This window comes from Triturus cristatus, chromosome 5_2 (genome assembly GCF_964204655.1).
Source record: "Triturus cristatus chromosome 5_2, aTriCri1.1, whole genome shotgun sequence".
NCBI lineage: Eukaryota > Metazoa > Chordata > Amphibia > Caudata > Salamandridae > Triturus > Triturus cristatus.
In genome coordinates, this window is record NC_140588.1 from 241,037,926 (window position 1) to 241,058,068 (window position 20,143).

Below are 20,143 nucleotides of genomic sequence, written 5' to 3' on the forward strand. Positions count from 1 at the left end.
CAAAAGAACATGACGTGCTTAGTGGTATCTTATGGGGTGCCATAGGCCTGGAACTGCCAGTCCTCAGCCCTCGAGGTTTTTGCCCACTTGGCAGTGAATGGGTGGAGTGTCAGGGTCCCATCCTTAAAATAATAGGTAAAGGCACCTAGCTAAAGGTGGTTCTGTCGCATACAGGAAATCCTCTCTGGTGTAAGAGTCCTTGACTGAAAGGAAAGCATCAGCCAAGGAACCTAATCTTTCCTGTGAGTATAGTAGGGAGTCTTTATGCTGCCTGTAGGTTGTTTTGATCTTGGGATGGAAGATCACCCATGCGCTCCACAAGTCTGTCTTCCCAATCTTTACTATTATGGCTTTCAGTTATTTTATCCAGGGCATGTTACAGGAGCCCACATAGCTAAGTATTTCCTCTAGCCCTAACCGATAAGAATGGAGCTCTGGGGTAGCCAACATTCTCCTCCAATAAAAGATGGGACACAGTCCAGTTTTGTCTGATAGGGATCTACGCCCACAGTTCAGCCTGAGTGGAAGTAGGGGCGTGCTTATGACAACACCTACTAACTGGCTCATGAATCAATTTTCTACTGTAACTAAGGTGGACACATTCATGTGGCCCCACAGTTTTGCACTATTGGATTTCATTGGCGGACAGCCATTTCTGTAATCTGCCTAATGTGTCCTTACTGAATAACGATTGTGAGATTTCTATGAGCCTTATGGTTCTATAGTTATCTGGCAAATCATATGAGCACTTTTTAAATATGGGGATGATTTCAGCCTCTGCTCACGTTGGTAGCAATGGTGCTCCTTTCATGATGGATGTGAATATCCCTGAGAAATAGGCACTGCAGATGTCTCACTAAGAGATAGAACTCTGTGAATTTTATCTAGCCCTGGCTCTTTGTTTGGCACTGTTCCCTTCATGGTTATGCTTATTTCCTGTGGTGGAATTTCCAATCCGTTGATATCTTGCCTTCGTGCAGGGGTCCCTAGCATGGCCGCCTCGTTGCTATCCTCCTCTTCCTCTCTAGCATTATCTGGCTGTCACATGGCCCCAAGACTGATGGGACTCTTTCCAGGGCTCATCAGTTCACCCTTCTGTGTATATAAGCTAGAGAAGTGGGCAACACAGTCGCTAGATAGGAAATTTGTTTTGATGGAGCAGAACGCGTCCCTGCTACCAGAATGCACCAGGTCCAAGATAGAGCGATGATCTTTCTGTCTGGCAGAAACTAACAGGCTCTCCTACTTCCCTGCTCCCACTCTTTTTTGGCAGCAGATAGTGTCTTTTTGTAGGAGCACTTTGAGACCTGAATGAATGCTCTGTCTTGCTCTTTTATCACATGTATCAGCGTGGACTTGACAGCTCTACAATGTTTGTTATACTATGTTAGTGGGCGCTTCCTCTCAGCTGTTTGCCTAGCGTCAATAAAAAAGAGGTTCCTCAAGCTTGTGAACATCCCATTGTGTAACTCAGAGATTGCCTAAGACAGGGATACCAATCCCTCCATGCCCTTGGTGACCAAAATGTAAATCTCACTAATGGACTCCTGTGAATGTTCCATATTACTACATTTGCCCCTACGTCTGTTGCTGGTGATTCTCAGTCCTCTGTCAAATGGAACTCCTTGGTTGCCGAGCAAGGCTTTGGGAATTGTTCTCAGCTTGAGGACCAAGGCTTTGTGGTCGCTATCTTGTTGGGGTAGTGTTGTCATATCAAGCAGAAATGGCCATAGCTTGATATCCAGCCGTATAGGCTGGGGTAATCTGTGCAACTGAAAGCGTGGTTGCCAGTCTTGTCTCAGTTGGTTCTTTCATTACAGGCTCATATCCCCTTATTTTCTGTAAATGTGTTGATTGTTACTACTGTGAATGACCATTTCTTAAAAGAAGGGATCTATAGGACAGGGATTTATCATAAAGTAGGCTTGTCTACCAGGAATGCTCATATATCTACACTCAAAGGTTCGGATTGGTAGTTAAAGACCCCCCATGATGTTCCTAGCATTGGATGGCAGCACAGCAAGGCATGCCTTCAGTATTTCTAATACACTGGGTTCCTTTCTATACGCTGTGAGTCTGCAATACACATTAGAGATATAATAAGTAACACCCTAAGTGATAGATAAATGAATGCACGATAAGTCAAGGCATTGTCCACCTCAATCTCTCTTAGCATACCCGTCATGCGGTTGTCACTCAGATTGTGAGTCCCCCCAACAGCCTGCCCTTCCCAGCTGTTACAGCTTCCTTGGAGAAGTTAGATTACCTGTGTGGTGGAGCATTTAAAAGAACCAAGTCTCTTGGAAGAGGCAAAAACTGTGTTGTTCTATAAATTCACACCACTCAGGAAGGGCTAATTTTGATTCCAGGCCTGCTACATTCCATCTACACCTGCTAATAAGTCAAATCAGTTGTAGGTTGGTACAGCATAGATGTCACCAAATCTCATCTGATTGGAGCGAGAAGAAGCTAGTAGAGGTAGAGTGTGTCGCCTCTGTGATTGTTGGTAAGTCAAGAAATATTGTTGAGTGGGGGATCGATAGAAAAAAACCTAAGGGTAAGGGCTCAACGTGGGTCCACAGTAAGGGATTGCTTACGTGGCCAAATAACAGACTGTGTGACAAGGATGGAAATCTAAAATTAATGATGACAAAATCGCCACCTCGATTCACTTTCTAGGCCCAATCCAGGCCACTCTTCTGGTAAGTAATGTATTGTTAATCTGTGCTAAGGGGAAGCCACTAAACCGTGCAAGCCAACCCTGGGTATCTCACAGTCAAAACTAGGCCTCCACTGGGCCTGGGGAGGGTGGCCTCTGGATAATCTAATCTTAGGGGGCAATAAGCTTATTGAGAGCCCTTGTACGCTCGTAGTGGGGCACTCCTCATTCATAGTTCCCTGCACTGCTCTGGGGCCCTTCAAAACATGAGGGTTGACTATCTCTGGGGGGCCTTCGCCTGTCTAATGGCAGCTGGATCTTTCTCAATAGTTTCCAGGTGGGCGCATAGTGCATATCCAGTAGTAACTCCCTAACTGTGTGCATACACTCTTCCATAGTTTGGTCAATCCATGTGTACTATGGGCTCAGTAGGGTCCCTGAGGCCCGAGCACTCCCTCAAAATGCTGCAAAAAGTTATTATATTCATATAGTTTGGGCACATTTATTTATACATATTTTCCCTGATGGCAACTTCATGTAGTACTGCATCTGATAGAGATTACTGTTTTATGTGAAAAATGTTTGTTCTCCCAGTAGTGTAGCAACAATTTTAATTGAAAAATAAAGTGATGACGAAGGGAAAGCATATCTACCACCACTCAAAGTTGCATCTCTGCTTTCTTTATAGCAGAAAGAATCATTTGGTCGAAAGACCTCTCTCTCCAGCATGTATAACAGTTTGCTAGAAGGATTTAAGCGTAAATACCAAGGGGCCGATTCACAGAACTAATCTGAGATAAAATCCTAAACTTACTACTTTTGGTATTCACAGAAGGCATTTAGTAATAGTAAAGTTAGGACTCCTAACTTTATGACTCCTAACTTTACTACTACTAAACTGAGACAAAATCCTAAATTTATGACTTTTGGGAATTCACAAAAAGGCATTTAGTAATAGTAAAGTTAGGAGTCCTAACTTTACTACTACTAAATGTCTCAGTGAATACCAAAAGTAGTAAGTTTAGGATTTTATCTCTGATTAGTTCTGTGAATCGGCCCCCGTACTCTTAATGTGCAGGGGCACCAGATGGAAAGTGCTTTGATGTCATCATGATAGTGTTATTAACTTGCAAGTGCCTCGAATATTATAGCGATTTTATATATGTGCCAGGAGGTGCACTTTATGATGAGCTCAGTTAAGTCTAAAGGTGTGCACTTTCTCCTTTATATTTCTAACTAATTATTAATACACATGCTGACCGTGAAATCTAACAATTACAGGTCAAATGATGCAATGTTTTCCATGTACCTGCGTGACAGCTTGCTGTGTCAATATAACACCTGTGCATAATTTGACTCATGATTTTAGGTGGGGCCCACTGGAACTCATTTTTGGGGATTGGTGCTTATTTTTCAACATCAGACTTTAAACCACATTAAGAGATTAAAACAAACAAGGCTGGAAGGAAGAGGAAGAGAACGACGTAAAAACTGTAATGAAGCGAGAAAGCAAGAACCTACAAGAATGAGATAAAGGGGTAAGGTGTATCTGGTGGTGGATTGAAGAGGCACGAGGTGGAATCAGTCCATGATGCCTTGGTATTCAGCACACTGACCTCCGATAGCGCCGGCAAACGGCTTATGGACAAACCTTTGGGTGCCTGCATTCATTCTTTTACTAATTAGGCACTGATTAGTACGGCTTACCCGATTCTTTTAATCTAAGGAAGATTTAAACACGAGATGAATGCTGCATACATTGTGCAATCTCAGGTGTGATGATGGGCTGCCAAACAGAACCAACATTGGGATTGCGCAGAGAGATTTTGTGTGCCATGTTGTGCCTATGCTCTCTTATGCTACGATACTATCTATTTAGAGGGCATATCTACAAGGCGGCGATATAAAATTATCACTGCTTTTGCGGCCGTTTTCGGCCAAAAAGCGGCAATAATTTTATCGCTATATTAGCAAGGTCACTGTTGGACTTGGCCCTTCTGGCAAGTTCACCCCTAGAACTTTTTGCATTATCCTAGCCTTTTTTCCTATGTTGTACTAGTGGTTTTAGGCCTCTAGGCGCTTTCACACTGTGTCCCAGTGGAAAGTGCGTGCGCTCTGTGTATGTTTTAGTGAGACTGACCTGCCCTCCCATAGGAATGCATGGGGGATCTGAGTGACCGTTTTAAGTCCTGATGTGAGAGGAGTGCAGGGTCAAGTTTGGTATGTGCGAACTCGTGAGAGTGAATGCTGCGCAATGATGTGTGCGGCGTTACGGTGTCTCGTGTAGAAGTGACACTTCTAGAAGCTGGCCTGTCTGTGTAATAAATGTGCAGTGACTGTCTGGCTTGTGATTGGCTGGTGTGTCTGGCTCCAGGAGTCAGGAGGGGTCTGCCCCGGTGGTGAGTGGAGAGATCTGCATGCTGATGGCTGGGAGGAGTACACCTGGGACCTGAATAGGGCTGGGATTTCCCTACACAATGCTGACTCCGCCCCCTGTGGTGCGTCTGATGTCCCTGGACTGTCCTGTGACTAGGGAGAGGGGCTGAGCAAAACAAAGTGCTCAGGAACCAGTTGCATCTGGTTCGCCCCTTCCCTGCACCTTTGGAGACAAAGGATTCTGTGTATAAAAGAGGGGCTGTGACCCCATGAAAAGGTTCTTGTTCTTGGACTCGAATCGACCAGGGGCGTGCTGCTGCTGGGGCCCAGAGGAAGGTTTGCCTCCCTGGGCCCTGCCCAGCCCCTGGATGCCTGATGGACTTCTGGGACCTCTGTGGATTCATTTTTCTTTGCCCCAGGACCTTTGCCTTCTTCTAGCGCCTGGGAGCGCTTTAACTTATTTGGCCCTTTATTTGAGGAAGAGCGCGGTGGCCTTGCTGCGCTGCTTCCCAGGAGAGAGAGGGAATCCCCAGCTGAGGGATTCCCCCGTGACGCCGGCCTTGCGGGTGCCCACCCCGCTTATCTTTTGCTTTTGGTGCGCAGGTGCCCACCCTGCGTCTTCGTCGTGCTGGCAGGATTAAAACGGGTGCCCACCCCCCTGATGTGAGCCCTTGCGGGTTCCCACCCCGCTTGTTTCATTGTTTAATGCGGGTGCCCACCCCGCATTGTGTGCCTTAGCGGGAGCCCACCCTGCATATTGTTGCTAAGATGCACCGCCGCGGCCCGAGCCGCATTCAAAAATCCCCGCCGAGTCCGCGGCCCACCTGGTTGTGGGCGGGGCCGCTGGACGGAAGCGGAAGTGCGGCCGGTAACTGTACTGCGTGTTGGGGAGGACGGGAGCCTACCCCACCTCCCCGAGTACTGGTTCAAGTCCCGGGTCTCAGGAGGGGGCCCGGGTGAAGGGGGGAATGCCGCTACCCCAAGAAGCTCGAGGTGGGACTCCCGGAGTGAAGTGGGAGCCCCGCGGTGCCCGCAGAAGAAGAGAATTCCTCCCCCCGTCGAGAACCGGTGAGTTGAGATGGCTACAGGGGGGAGGCTGGGGGCATTGTTAGTGCCGATCGCGGCACTGTGCTGGACTATTTTCTGAGTGGCCCCCGCCTGATAGGGGGTCACTCCAACACGAGGGCAAGTCTGTTAGTTATCTCAGAGCCCTGAGTGGCTCCAACACGGGGGCAAGTTTGTTCTTCGAGCCTAGATGGCTCCAACATTTGGCGCATATGAATTTCAGGAGCCCTGTGTGGCTCCACAGTACTGGGGGGACATGTTGTTTTTAGAGCCTAGGTGGCTCCAACGCTTTGGCATATTATTTAAAGGGCCCTTGAGAGCCCATGCCTCATATTTGTCTACCACAGCTGTGCAGCACTTAGTGCCAGCTGCAGCGTCTAGGCCCTGTTCTTGTCCCCAGCTGCCCAGCAAGTAGTGGGCAGCTGCTACGTTTAGGTTCTGGCGCAACCTGGACCCTAATGTGATTGAAGTACTATTGTGGTTTAATGCTTATGGTGTTAGGAAAGGTACTGTGTGTTGTATGTTTTGCGCACCCTGTGTTAATGCTTATGGTGTTAGGGAATGTACCATGTGTAGTATGTTTTGCGCACCCTGGGTTAATGCTTATGGTGTTAGGAAATGTACTGTGTGTAGTATGTTGTGCGCACCCTGTGTTGATGCTTATGGTGTTAGGGAATGTACTGTGTGTAGTAAGTTTTGCGCACCCTGTGTTTTATACTTCTAGATATGATTTCTGCATAGGAGGTTGTTTTACCTGTTTAGGTTTATGTTAGGGAGATTATACTTCCCTGTGTGATATACGCCCCTAGTGTAATTATACTTAGGAGGTAAGGTCTAATGCGTTAGACTTATGAGAAATTGCATAATGTGTTTATGCCCCTGGGATGTATACAGGATAGGTTTATACCTGATTCTATTGTAATAAATGCTGAGGTCATTATTGCGCCAGTAGTTACTGGTTGTGCTCTACAGTTATAATTTGTGTTCCAGTTGGTATATGTTCTACATTTACAATTGGTGATTTGTGCTAATTCTGACAGTGGTCCATGTGGCCCTGTCTTGTGTAAATAGTCCCCTGTAAAATTCTGCCCAGTGCCAGTTGGCACAGTGTAAATTATGTGATTATCATCTAATGTGTTTATTATAATACAAAGGCTATTTTTTATATATAACCTTGTGTGGAGTTTCTTTTGTGGTGGGCCTAGGGTGTTGTTGCTGTGTGCGCGCGCAAACGCTTTACACATTAACTCCGGGATAAGCCTGACTGCTCGTGCCAAGCTACCAAGGGGGTGAGCAGGGGTTATCTTGGCGTTTAACTCCCCAGCCCTGACTTAGAGTGGTGGTCTCTGCCTGACTTTGGCACAAGCCTTAGCCAACCAGAAATCCCATTTCTAACAGTCACGCTATCGCGTGAAACCTTGCCGTAGCGCATGAATTCCTAACGTCCAGCTTTGCATGTCTAATGAGATGCAAAGTGGGCGTTCCTCCGCAGGATAACAGGAAATGTCGCTAAGCAACTTTTCTCCTATTATCAAGCCTCACGCAAAGCAGCATAGCGACAAGAAAAGTAGTGATAACCTCTGTTATCGCTACTTTCGTTACGCCTGCTTTGAAACTGACTTAGCCATGATATCCTATCAAAGGTGGATATTCTGGCTAAGTATGTGAGGCCCTATCAGCAAGCTATCGCCAAACTTCGTGAGATTATCGCTGGATTTCCGGCGATAATCTCACGTTTGGCAGTTAGCGCTAGGATTTTTATCGCTTTTGAGATAAGCGTTGCTAATAGCACGCTATCTCCGTGATAAAAATCCATGCTAGCCGTCGATAATTATCCTAGTGCTAAGTGTGCTTAGTGATAATTATCGCCGGTTGTTGCTGATATGCCCCTAGGTTCGCTCCAAGGCAGACAGCTAGAACTTTAATTCAATCTTTTACTAGATGGTGTGGTTGACTCATGTTCTAGTAATCAGCTAAAAGCATGCTTGTGGAGATTATCTGTCTCGGTTTCAGTTGAGGCGTCCAAAGTTATGCACTAGAAGGGTTAATATAATGCACTTACTAAGTGTAAATATTGGATTTTGATCTGTTTACCCCCTGATTATTGCATTTGGACAAACAGGTATTTTGGACCTGTGCTGTGAGTGATTGTCACTAACAGAGTTACACTCACTGTAAGCTTTCTTAATATGGATTGGGCACACTAGACACCGCTGGCCACCTTTAAAACAAGGCCTACTGCTGTGCTGCTAGGGTAAGAGGCAGTGGGCTGGTTGTATGTGAACATGTGCACATTATGTGTGAGTTCAGCAACTATGACTCCTGTCCTATTCAGCCAAGTATCTGAAAACAGGCATCCTGTCCCAGCAGGGTCCTTCATGACTGATGAGGACTGGGCAGACTTTAAAAAGAGAGTGGGCATTTATAATGTATATCTGCAGTATTTTGCTGAAATGTATGTGGGCTCTACTTTATTGTACCTTAGCAGTGAAGTCCTCACCAAGGGACCTATTTCCAAGCCCCGTGGCACAGGGCAGCGCAGCAAGTGACCTTCCTGCGCTGGTCTATGCCACAGGGAATGGACAGAAATGTGCTGTATCTATAAGATACGGCACATGTCTGTCTTCTCCCCCTGCACAATGGGCTGCCTAGCGCTGACTCAGGCACCCTTGCACAACGGTGCAAGAATACCTACTTCACAGACAGGATTGTTTATGTGCTGGAAGGGACATCTTCCTGCAAAAAAAAAAGAATCTGTGGAGGGTTTTTCTTCTTTCTATGTGTGCTGCAGAATGCAACACACATAGAAAGAGGGAAAAACTAGGAGAAATTAATATATTTCTCCTTGTTGCGCCTCCCCTGGGGAGGAGTAAGGTTTTGACACATCCCCATCATCACAGAATCTTGTAAATCTGAGAATGTGTTAAATGCCATGGCTGTAATGTGGGAACAACCACCGTAACACCCATGACATGCCTCTCCGTTGCAGTGTGAGGGGACGCAGCGACTTGCACTGCCTTGCCTCAATCCATATCTACGAGGCTTTGAAAAACCATGCGGGTGGCTTTACGTGGCCTTGTAGATATTGCTAAGCCCTGTGCGCCCCCATAACATCACTAAAAGTGACATTCCTGTAGCGCACAGGGCTTGTAAATAAGCCACCAAGTAGTCCCATATTAATCCTAGTGTCTAGTTTTCCTGTATATATTTTCATGATTGATGACTACATGTCAATTCATGTACTTTGTTTTGTGATATAGTTTACGCTGTTTAATGTAAATACTGCATACGCTCTTTGCGGTGGGTTTTGCTTTTTAATTGAAAAATAAAGTGGTGGTGAATGGGAAGGAAATCTACTGTTTCTCGAAGTTTAATCTGTGCTTCATATAAGTAAGAAATAAGCATTTGTCCAAAACACTCCTCTCCACCCATTTAAACAGCTTTCTAGCAGACTCTTCATATAATTACCATGCTCTGAATGTTCAGTGCCTCCAGATGGAAAGTGCTTTGATGTCATCATGATGCTTTCATTAACTTGGAAGTGCATCTAATATTATAACGTGTAGATTTTCGTGCCTGGAGGTGCAATTTGCGTTGTCCAAACGCGCGCGCGTTCTCCTTGTGTGTAACTAATTATTTAAGGACGTGCAGGATGTCAAATCTATGAACTTCAGATGAAAGATGCGATGTTTTTGATGTGCCAGCGAGACAGCTCGTGGTGCCAGAATAATACAGCTGACTGGATTCCTTTGAAACATAAACAGTTTTGAAAATTAGTACATGATCAAATATTGCAATCTGTTTTGGAGAGAAGTCTTCAAGGCATTGACAAAGATTTGATGGCGAGGTTAAGGAACGGGAAACATTGACAGAGAAGATAGCCTAGATGTGAAACAGGTAATACTTTCTGAAAAATGTTTTAGTTTCTATTAGCAGTGCAATTTTATTGGTAGACTTACTAACATTTCATGCAACGCAGCAAGGCAACGTTCTACGCTGCGTTGCGTGGAAGGGAGACAACAAAAATGCTCTGGGGCTTATTTACAAGCCCCTGGCGCCCTCAGTATGTCACTTTTACCATATTAAAAGTGACGCAACAGCGGCGCAATGGGCTTGTAAATAAGCCCCAATATATTTAAAAAGATATACCGCATTTCTGCTGCCTACTTGTGCTCTGGCTCAGTGTGTGCTGCCTAACACCCAACCAGGCACCCTTGTAAAATGGTGCCTGCCTTATGAGGTGGATTGTTTTTCATACTTGCAAACAGATCCGATTCAGGAGAGAGACTCCAGAATTTTGGAGCCAAAAATGGCTTTATTTTGGCAGTCTCTTGCCTTTAATTGACTCTGCTTCAATAGAATTAGAAGGGGGAAATACATTCTCCTGATCATTTATTTTATGTCTCTCACTTATTTCTTCTAAAATGTTGGCATGTATGTTTTTTGTGCAGGAAGTGACACATTTCTGTACTAAAACTATCCTTAATTTTTCTTCATCTATGTGTGATATGGAATGTTTCACACATATAACAAGCATTTGCAATGCAATCGGCCTCGCCTGTGGGACCTTATATGTATTTAGCTATACAGCACATTTGCCTGGGTGCTGAAACATCTACCGTTCATTAACATGGTGGGAAAGTAAGCACCAAACTGCATGACATGCCAGGTATGGGAACACATGAAGAGATATATTGCCTTTCAGCAGGAAATGGTATAGTCTTAAGCTCTGTTTTTAATATAAAATCATGGCCTTCGGTGGTCATATCACTGAAAATACAAGATTTGAAAAAAATATTTTCTACGGGTGCTCGTGGAACACAATTTCTATGGACTGGAATTTAGAAAATGCTTAATGGATTCTGATATTTTACTGACCTCTGCTGGTTTTTTTCTTTCAAGAAAGTTAAATAGTGGCAGGTGCCAGAAAAAAAAAAAATAATAAAGTCCCCTAGCAGAAAACAATTATGGCATTTTTCTGACCTCTACTATTTGTTTTGTTTCAAGACAGTTAAATAGAGGTACTTGAACAAGCAGAAAGCAATTCTGGTATTTTACTGACCTCTACTGGTCGTTTTCTATCAAGACAGTTAAACAGAGGTAGTGGAACAGAAACAAAAGCCTCTACACGAAAGCAGACAAGTCCTAGGGCTGATTTCCAGAGCCCACAAAGTACATACACATATAAGTATATACTAAAGTATATGCAAGAGGTCTTGAATGCTCGACCTAAAAAGGGTAGCACAAACGCAGACCTCAAGGCAAGAATCGGCAAAGCAAAGCAAGGGCTGCCTTCATTCAGCCATAGAAGATCTGGAGCTCCATGGACCCAACGCTGCAAACCAAGATCAGGCTTTTTAACACCAACGTAAAATCTGCCCTTCTGTATGAATCAGAGGACAACCGTGACCACCACCAACAAAGTCCAGACCTTCATCAACACCTGCCTGAGGAAAACCCTCCAAATACACTTGCCAAACACCATCAGCAACCATGACCTCTGGCTGCAGACTTCCCTACTCCCTGCTCATGAAGAAATCATGAAGTCACCGGGGCTGGATAGGTCACACCATCCGTAAGCCCACATCAAACACGACCAGGCAAGCCCTGACCTAAAACCCTCAAGAGAAAAAGGAGGAAGGGCGAAGAAACATATGGCGTAAGGATGAATGCAAGGAGATGGGGTACACCTTTAGTCAGATTGAAAGAAAAGCGCAGGACAGAGATGGTTGGAGAGCCCTGGCTGATGGCCTATACTCCAGGAGGGGTAGCAGGCAAAAGTAAATTAAGTAAGTGACAATATCAAAGATAAATCCGCTTGAAAAATTAGTCATGAAAACTGGACATAAAGTATTTTCTAAAAACTTAAAGATCTCAAGTTAACTGCACCAGCTATGAAGATAGCAACCACTGATCAAGTATAATGATTGGGTCGCATCTAACGATATATTAAAGCTGATCTGACCTGCCTAAAGTTAAATTTCTTAGTAAAAGAATACGATGTCGCTTTCGCAGCGATTTATAAAAACTACAAAACATGATGAAGTGTAAAGTGTCTTAAGGAGACGTGAAATCACAATGACAATGGCTGAGAGAAGAAACGGAGCCAGACTTTGGGAACACACAAAATAAAACGTCACACATTCAACAAGTCTATAAAAAGTGGAGTCCCCTATTTAACACAAAAGGCAAGTAAGATTCCATCAAGGATGCAGTTTTAGAATTAAAAAAACTGACAATTTATTCAATTCCACTTCTTTTCTTAGGAGTGATCTTTGCATTAACATGACCATTCTGTTCAAATGCCATTGGTTTTGCAATTTAATCTAGTGAAAAGAAAATACCCACTGGTCTGGACAACTGATTTCCATAAAAGCGGACCTGATGTAGTATTTGAGCCCGGGGAAATTTTAATACCGAGTTTAAACTGGGACAGTCTTCAATAATAAACCTTTTGAGTCCAGTCTCCAGCTTAAGCCTGATTAACAACCTAAGTAAAAGAGGGCATAATGTAATGAGGTAAAGAATATAAGCCTGGCCCAGCTCTTCATGCTAGATATATGAAGAGCAACAATAAGGCACCAAAAGAAGAGAGCTAAAGTAATTGCTTTATGTTATGCTTCATATAGGTACCCTATGATAGTCCCGGGTAATATACACCATCACCTACATTATCTCCCTTACACTACACAGTAACAAGCCTTTAGGATTGAACCTTTACCTAGTTCTAGTCCTGGGTGTAAAAGGAGGGTTTTTCCTAAACAATAGAGTCATATAACTCCATCAATAGACTCACACAGTACGAATGAATATTCGTAAGGTTTCTTGGAAACCAGGAAGCGGCTACACCACCTACCCCACCATATCTACGTACAAGGTTCATCCCATACGTCATCCTCAAATTCAACAATGGCTAATACATGAGACAAGGGACAAAGAAACCCTAGATACTTTTTGTATAATACAGCACATCTTGCTAGGGTTGGTAGAAGGAACCAAGACTTCCAGTCCGACACACTGACCAGAGACACTGAGGATCCTGCATGCAGACACTCCAGCTGAAAGTGGTCCAAATATCCTTCCCGGGGTGTCCAACTCGAGACAAGTATGGGGTCCCACATTCCCAGACTTCAGGTAATGGGGTTTGACTAAATGCTAGAGGGATTCTTGGTTTCACACCTACTCACATGCTAGGTACACTTAGGTACATCTAGAGAGGCATCGTAGGAGTACGCGCACTTTTATCCTGCAATTTATATTCATGTATTCATTCATGCTTATTGCAAGATGGTAGAACTGTACTATCCATTTATATTCACTGTACTGCTGGTTATATAGCTCAGCTACTGTCTAACGGTTGTTGCAGCACATCAATTTTACACAAGAATAACAACTGTTCAATAAATCTTTATTGAAACGTCTGTTTATTCTGTGTATCGCTGAGACAAAAAGAGTGGCTGAGCGAAAAGTAGTACATTGTTTCCACAGTCCAGAGGGAACAGAGTTGTCATGTTCTAAGGTTGCCAGAAACTATTCTCTCCCCGATAAGAGGAGACACTAGTGGCACTGTGAGCTAGCTAATGCAAACAGGCTAACATTTCTCGGTGGGGGTGCTCAGAGCCAGTCTGCCACCAAACCCACCGTTTATGTTATCCGGAACTCGCAAGTCCTGTATGGGTAATATAGAATCTACACGACATGGCGACATGGCGCCCAATGTTGGTTGGGTACTTATTCAACAGTAGAATCTGAGTAGTTCACTTGTGCTATTCTCAGAGACCCCTACTCACAAAACACCAGAGATGTCTGGAATGGGTGGGCACAAACTCGGCCACAGCTGAGTAGGCTGAAAATCTTATTTATTGGCTGTTGGTTATTTGAGCTTGAAGGACATAGTGGTCCTAAATTTTTGCATAAAACCTTATCTTAGTTCCCTTGAACAAACTTCTTCTTTACAAAAATGACCAAGGGCGAAGATAACCCAGCAGGGAATCTGCAGCTCACAACAGGAGAAGATTTGAATGAATTCAGATTGAACCTAATCTCAGACATACTATCACCGTGAAACTATTAGAAAATGGCTTAACACCTAGGGGTGGCTTAGTAGCTTTTGTGATTGAGGCTAACCCTGGGCGTAGTTCGCGAAGTAGCACTTCGCGTAGCTACGCAAAGTGCAGTTCGCACTACGCGAGCTACGCGTAGCACTTCGCGAACTGCGTAGTACCTTGTTCGCAATGTGCCAGATGTCGTTTTCAATGATTGCACAGTGTGGACAAGCAACCGGCACTGTGCAATCATTGAAAATGGCATCTTGCACAGTGCGAGCTGTAGTTTTCTAACCCTAACCCACATAAGACACAGAGTAAGATTAGGCCCGCTCTGAGGAGACGGGGCAACATGGCCAAAATTAGCAGCCTACACACAACATCCTGATATTAAAACAATGCCATAGGCAGACTTACTCTTACAACACAAGGATTGAATTAAAATCTATAGAAACTTGACCCAATTCATCAAGAGGACTTTCACAGTCCACCAACAACAGTTGCACCGAATGGAACTCATTCTCAAGGTACAGCAACTAAAATCACACCGCAAACATTACACGCAGAAATGGGCAAAATGCCCACAAAACGTGAACAAATGCCATTCTGGGTAGCTCAGAAAATAACTCAGTTTGAGGCAGTATTTCCGAATACTACCCCGTTTGAAAAACACAGAATGCTAATAATCTGCTTGCCCATGGGGATAACACCAAAAGTAGAGTGTTGCACCTCTTGGGGTACAGTCTCTGCTGCCATATATACCAGGACTCCTGGTATTCCTTCATTAGCTGTAGTACCTGATGTATAAAGACAAATACAAAATGACTCGGAGCAGAACCTGCCCTGAACTTAGGGATGACGTTTTTAAATAATTATGACCAGGTATCAGCTATAATACTAGCTAAAATTAAAGGGGAAGCATCTTCAGTGGCAATCCGCCAACGCCTAAGGGAGTTCAATCCGTTAGAACAACAACATGAACTACCCAAAATAATTGAAACTGCATATGCAGAGTTAGGCAGAGACAGTTTGGGTGGGAAAGCATTAAAAGCAGAACTGATGGGCAGTCCTGAAAAGGACACTTCCAAGCAGACACCTACTTCTTCTAAAAAGAAGTGAGATAATAAAAAACAACAAAATAACAGAGAAAAGAGATCAAAATCCCGAGGTAGATCTCCTCCACAGGAGCCCTCTGAAAAGAGGTACAACTTAAGAAATAGCGATAATATTAGGAAACCTGATAGGTATCGGGATACTGATACATGTTCCTCTCGTTCCTTTCAGGGCTCGACAAAAAAACTCAGAGAGAAAAGGACGGTCAGAATACAAAGAAGAGCGTACAAGGTCCGGAGACAACACTTCTAAAAAAGAAGAAAAGCCAAAATCAAAACCTCAGTTTAAGAAGAAGAAAGTTGCAGGCCTGAAGATCAGACATGCCCAAAATTCTGAGGACGCAGCTTCTGAACGGGGAATAGGCTCTGACGATGCTAGACAGTACGGCAGAAGTAACAATAGCTAGCCAGAACCTGATGGTACTTCTGGTGACAGTGACTTGAATGATTACATCACGGTGGAAACACCAGATACGAGGGTGAGTGTCCCACAAAAGTTATATGAGATAACCCTCCAAATGGAGGGAGACAAGCCCAGGAAAATTAAAGGTCTTTTTTGGAAAAACCTTTCATCTGGTTATGATACCCCATTAGTCGAACAAGATTGGCTGCCAGCATTCGTTATGGAGTGCCCTAGTGGAGAAAAAGTAATTTTTCCAACATTCTCCGACCTCGTTCTCATACACCTTAAACATGCATATCCACAGGAGTGCACGGTTGCCCTAGCTCCAGCACTGTACAAAAATCATGCCAGTTGGGATGAGGATTCAACCCAATGCTCAGAGGCAATACCCAATAAAGCAAGAAGCTAACAAAACAGGCCAGGGAGATCTTAGATCAACTTGAATATCAAGGGGTCATTGAAACATGTACCTCACCAATGAACAATCTTTTGTTTCCTGTCATGAAACCTGACAATTCATATAGTTTAGTTTTAGATTACAGACATTTAAACACTTGCACAAAGACATTCACTGTCCAAAATGCACACAGTGCTGCATTAATGAATAACATTGTGCGTAAGAAATACAAAACCACACTTGATATCTCAAATGGATTTTCTGCCAAAATAGAGCACCTGAAAGCAGGTATTTGACCACGTTCTCTGCATTGGGGTCCCAGCGACAATTTTGTCGCCTCCCCAGAGGTATAAGAACAGCCGGGGTATTCTTAGCAAGAGTAACTGAGTTACTCCAAAATTTTGATGAGGAAGCAATGTCCTATGTGGATGATATTTATCAGTCTGACGATGACTTAAAAAGGCACTTGACCAGGGTGAGCACCATTATTATTATGGGATTCGTTTTTAAGGTTTACAAAATTAATTTTAAGAAATCAAAAATAGCCCACCTCAATATCCTGTTTTTATGATATGAGCTTTCAAGTGAAGGGAAAAGTCTGGCAGCTAACTTTTTAGAAAAGTGTGCGCTGCTTCAACCACCAAAATCATTAAAAACCCTACAATCAATACTGGGATTCCTAAATTTCGGCAGAACATACATTTTGGATTACACAGAAAGAGTAAAACCTTTCTACGACTTAATAAAACCTGACTTTTCAGTTAGACATCGGACACAGGAACAGACAAACATCCTACGTTCACTACAAGAAGACATGATAGCTTCCAAATACTTACTGACATGCGTAAACGCACGCAACTTGGTGATGCGCGTTATAGTGGGTCAATGTGGGTACACCTATTTAACCTTCAATGAAGGCGAAACTGTACCAATCGCTTACAAATCACACCTGTACACAAGTGCAGAGATGCGTTTCACATCAACAGAAAAAATACTGACAGCAGTTCAGACCGCTGTAGCGAGAGAAAGCGCCCTGGCTCAGAGGAAATGGATAATGTTGTAACCCCATTACAAGCTTTAGAAGCAGTTACAAAGGCTAGCATTCCGAACACGAAATCCTTACATCCGAGATGGATACAATGGGCTAATTCTCTTACTGCAACGGACGTTGAATACAGATTTGATCCAAGTCTAAAAACACAAGCATTTCTGCAATACGAACAAGAATATCCTCTACCAAATGAGATTTTGGGATCTGCTCAACCGGCCATAGGGAGTAAGCAACAATACAGCGCAGCGTGTGCAATCATTAAAGGTCGCATGTGGGATGGAAAGTTCCATCTGAGTTGCACAAAAAATTTGGGGGCATATTATCAAGAAACGGGGTTAAAATAATCGCCGCTTTAGCGGCAGAAAACTGCAGCTAAAGCGGCGATAATGGGCTTGATAATATGCCCTTGAGAATTCCCATAGAAGCCCATGTTCTGGTGTCAACCTAGGCTTCTATTGGAATTCTCTGCGGCATATTATCAGGCCCATTATCGCCACTTTAGCGGCAGTTTTCTGCCGCTAAAGCGGCGATAATTTTAACGCCGTGCTTGATAATATGCCCCTTTGTCTCTAGGAGACTGCACGGCACAGTTGGCAGACTTAAAAGCACTGATACTGGCACCTGTAAATACTGAACACAAATTCCCCACTCTAATTGTGTGTGATTCCTTTTACTGTGTGCAGTCATACAATGAATATTTATATAATTAGGAACAAAACAGGTTTAAAGACGCAAAAGTGGACAATCTTTCCCTAAAGGCCTTTCATCACCCCACAAGATGCCTGCGTTCAGCCAACTTGTTCCTGGCAACAGTACACAAAATAAAAAGAGCACGATCCGGAGGCCGCATGTTCTTGTATAATGCGCCAAGACTATGGAACACTCCTCCCATCTGTCTCCTTGCAACAACACACCACCTCTTGTTCCGGAAACAATTGAAAACATGGCTATTTCAGACCCTCCCGTAAAGATCATCATCTATTTGCTTGCTGTTGTTAGTGCTGGGATGCCTGAGGGTAGCCATGTGCTCTATCAAATGCTAATTCATAATAATAATAGGGTGGCACAATTAAGCATAAAATGCTATGGGATAGGTAGTTGAGTTGAAGAACGAACTACCGAGAGCTCACATGATACACACACTGAGTCATCAACGTGAAGCCGCGAAGGGGGCTGTACGCACGGCTTCCGTAGCTGCAACCACACATTCAATAACAAAGATAGACTGTGAGATTATACTGGCTGTCATGCTTTGCGCAAAGGCAGCTCAGCAGTACCAAAGAAATTTCCACTCAAGTACTCCTACAAGTTAGATGCAAGTAACATTCCATATGCTCAGATTCCTGGAGTGGGGGATAGAGTAATGCCAAATATGGATCATAGGCAAGGTTTAATTATTGCTGCATACAAGGGTTGTGGCTCTGCGCATACAGGCGTTACAGTGACTATTTCTTTGTTGAAACAGTGCTATTAGTGGCCAGGTCTAACAAAACAAACTAAAGACTATGGGGCAGATTTATGTGTGACTTGCGCCTCATTTACGCCGCCGTTGCGTCACTTTTGTGACGCAGCAGCGGCGCAAATCCTGCGCCATGGTGCGGGGTATTTACAACGTGACGCATCTGCGAGATGCGTCACGTTGTAAAGCCCTGCGACACATGTAGGCGTTCCAGGGCAGGTGGGGGCGTTCCGGCGCAGGAACGCCTCCTAAAAGTGGCTGAGTGAAATCTACAAGATTTCACTCAGTCACTTTTGAGCCCATGCTGCGTCAAAACCCTGCGCCTGCTTGAAGCAGGCGTAAGGATTGACGCAGCATTGTGCAGATAGGGCCCCCCAGAGCATTGCTGGAGCTGTGTCGCGCTTGCGACGCAACTCCAGCAATGCGCCACTTTTACGGCACAGATGCGTGACGCATCTGTGCCGTTTTTGCCCCATGGTGCGCCGCATTATAAATGCGGCGCATCCATGATGGCGGAGCTGGGGCGCAAAATAACTGGCGCATCCCTGCTGATATGCAGGGATGCGTCAGTTATTATAAATATGCCCCTATGTCTTGAAATGTGACATCTGCCAGTAGATGAAAGGCTCCACCATTGCACGTCCAGCTCAGACACCATTACTAATATCTGACAAACGTCTCGCATGTGTGTATCTGGACCACTGCGGTCCCTTACAATCTGATGGGGCTTACAAATATATCATGGTTGCAGTGGATTCCTGCTCAAGATTCCTATGGGTATGGCCTCAGCGCTCGGCTGATGCTTGAACTGTTATCAAAGATTTGTGAGTCTTTATAGGGACATATGCAGTTGGCACGTTACATTCTGACCATGGCCCGGCGTTTAGCTCTCGAGCTTACAAAGAGGCTATGGGAAGTATGAGCATAGTATTGCGGCACTCCTCTCTGTACCATCATGATGGGAAATGTGGGGGTGGAGAGGAAAAACCAGGACTTAAAGCAATCTTTAACAGCTAGGGTGTTAGGCTAGGGCAGTAGTTGGGTCAATCACCTATTTGGGCTACAGCGAGCACTCAATAACCAGCCAAGAAGTTCTCTAGGGGTGTCACTCCATATGAGGTCCTATTTGGGATGAGAATGTGGGTACCTGATCTTGATTGTGAAGGCACAATGGCGGATGAAAAACCATTTGAAATCCATGATCGTTTCGCTGTTTTACAGGATCTAAATGAATCCAGGACACAATAAAGTAACGTGCTCCAGAAACAGACTGCCACTGGGGAAGTCAAGGCAGTTACGGCAAGACCTGTATGGATCCCAAAAGTTGGGGATCTGGTCAGAGAGAAAATAGCGGACAAAAAAGAATTTGGACCATCATACAGAAAGCCTGTACCTGTCCTAGCAGTTCAAGGAACAAGAACTGTACTTTTGCCGCCTCTTGCCGGGAAAAAGGAGAAAAGATTTTTCTCAATTGACTTAATCAAACCACACTATGTGGCCGATACTGAACAGTAGGCCTCGTGGACTCCACAGTAGCAGACGCCCTCCTCTAGCTACAATACACGAACGGAAAGCG

General features: G+C 44.3%; 1 long non-coding RNA gene across 10 annotated transcripts in view; it reads right to left on the minus strand.

Annotated features, from left to right (window-relative positions):
- The window catches only part of LOC146822840 (uncharacterized), a 321,116-nt gene that overhangs the window by 157,356 nt on the left and 143,617 nt on the right, over positions 1-20,143 (minus strand). The window contains exon 1 of one of the 10 annotated variants that reach the window (XR_014962085.1): positions 9,569-9,842. The exons of the other annotated variants lie outside the window; for them this stretch is intronic. This is a non-coding gene — a long non-coding RNA (uncharacterized LOC146822840). Of the gene's footprint in view, positions 1-9,568; positions 9,843-20,143 lie in introns of those variants that run through there. 10 annotated transcript variants of the gene reach the window in all.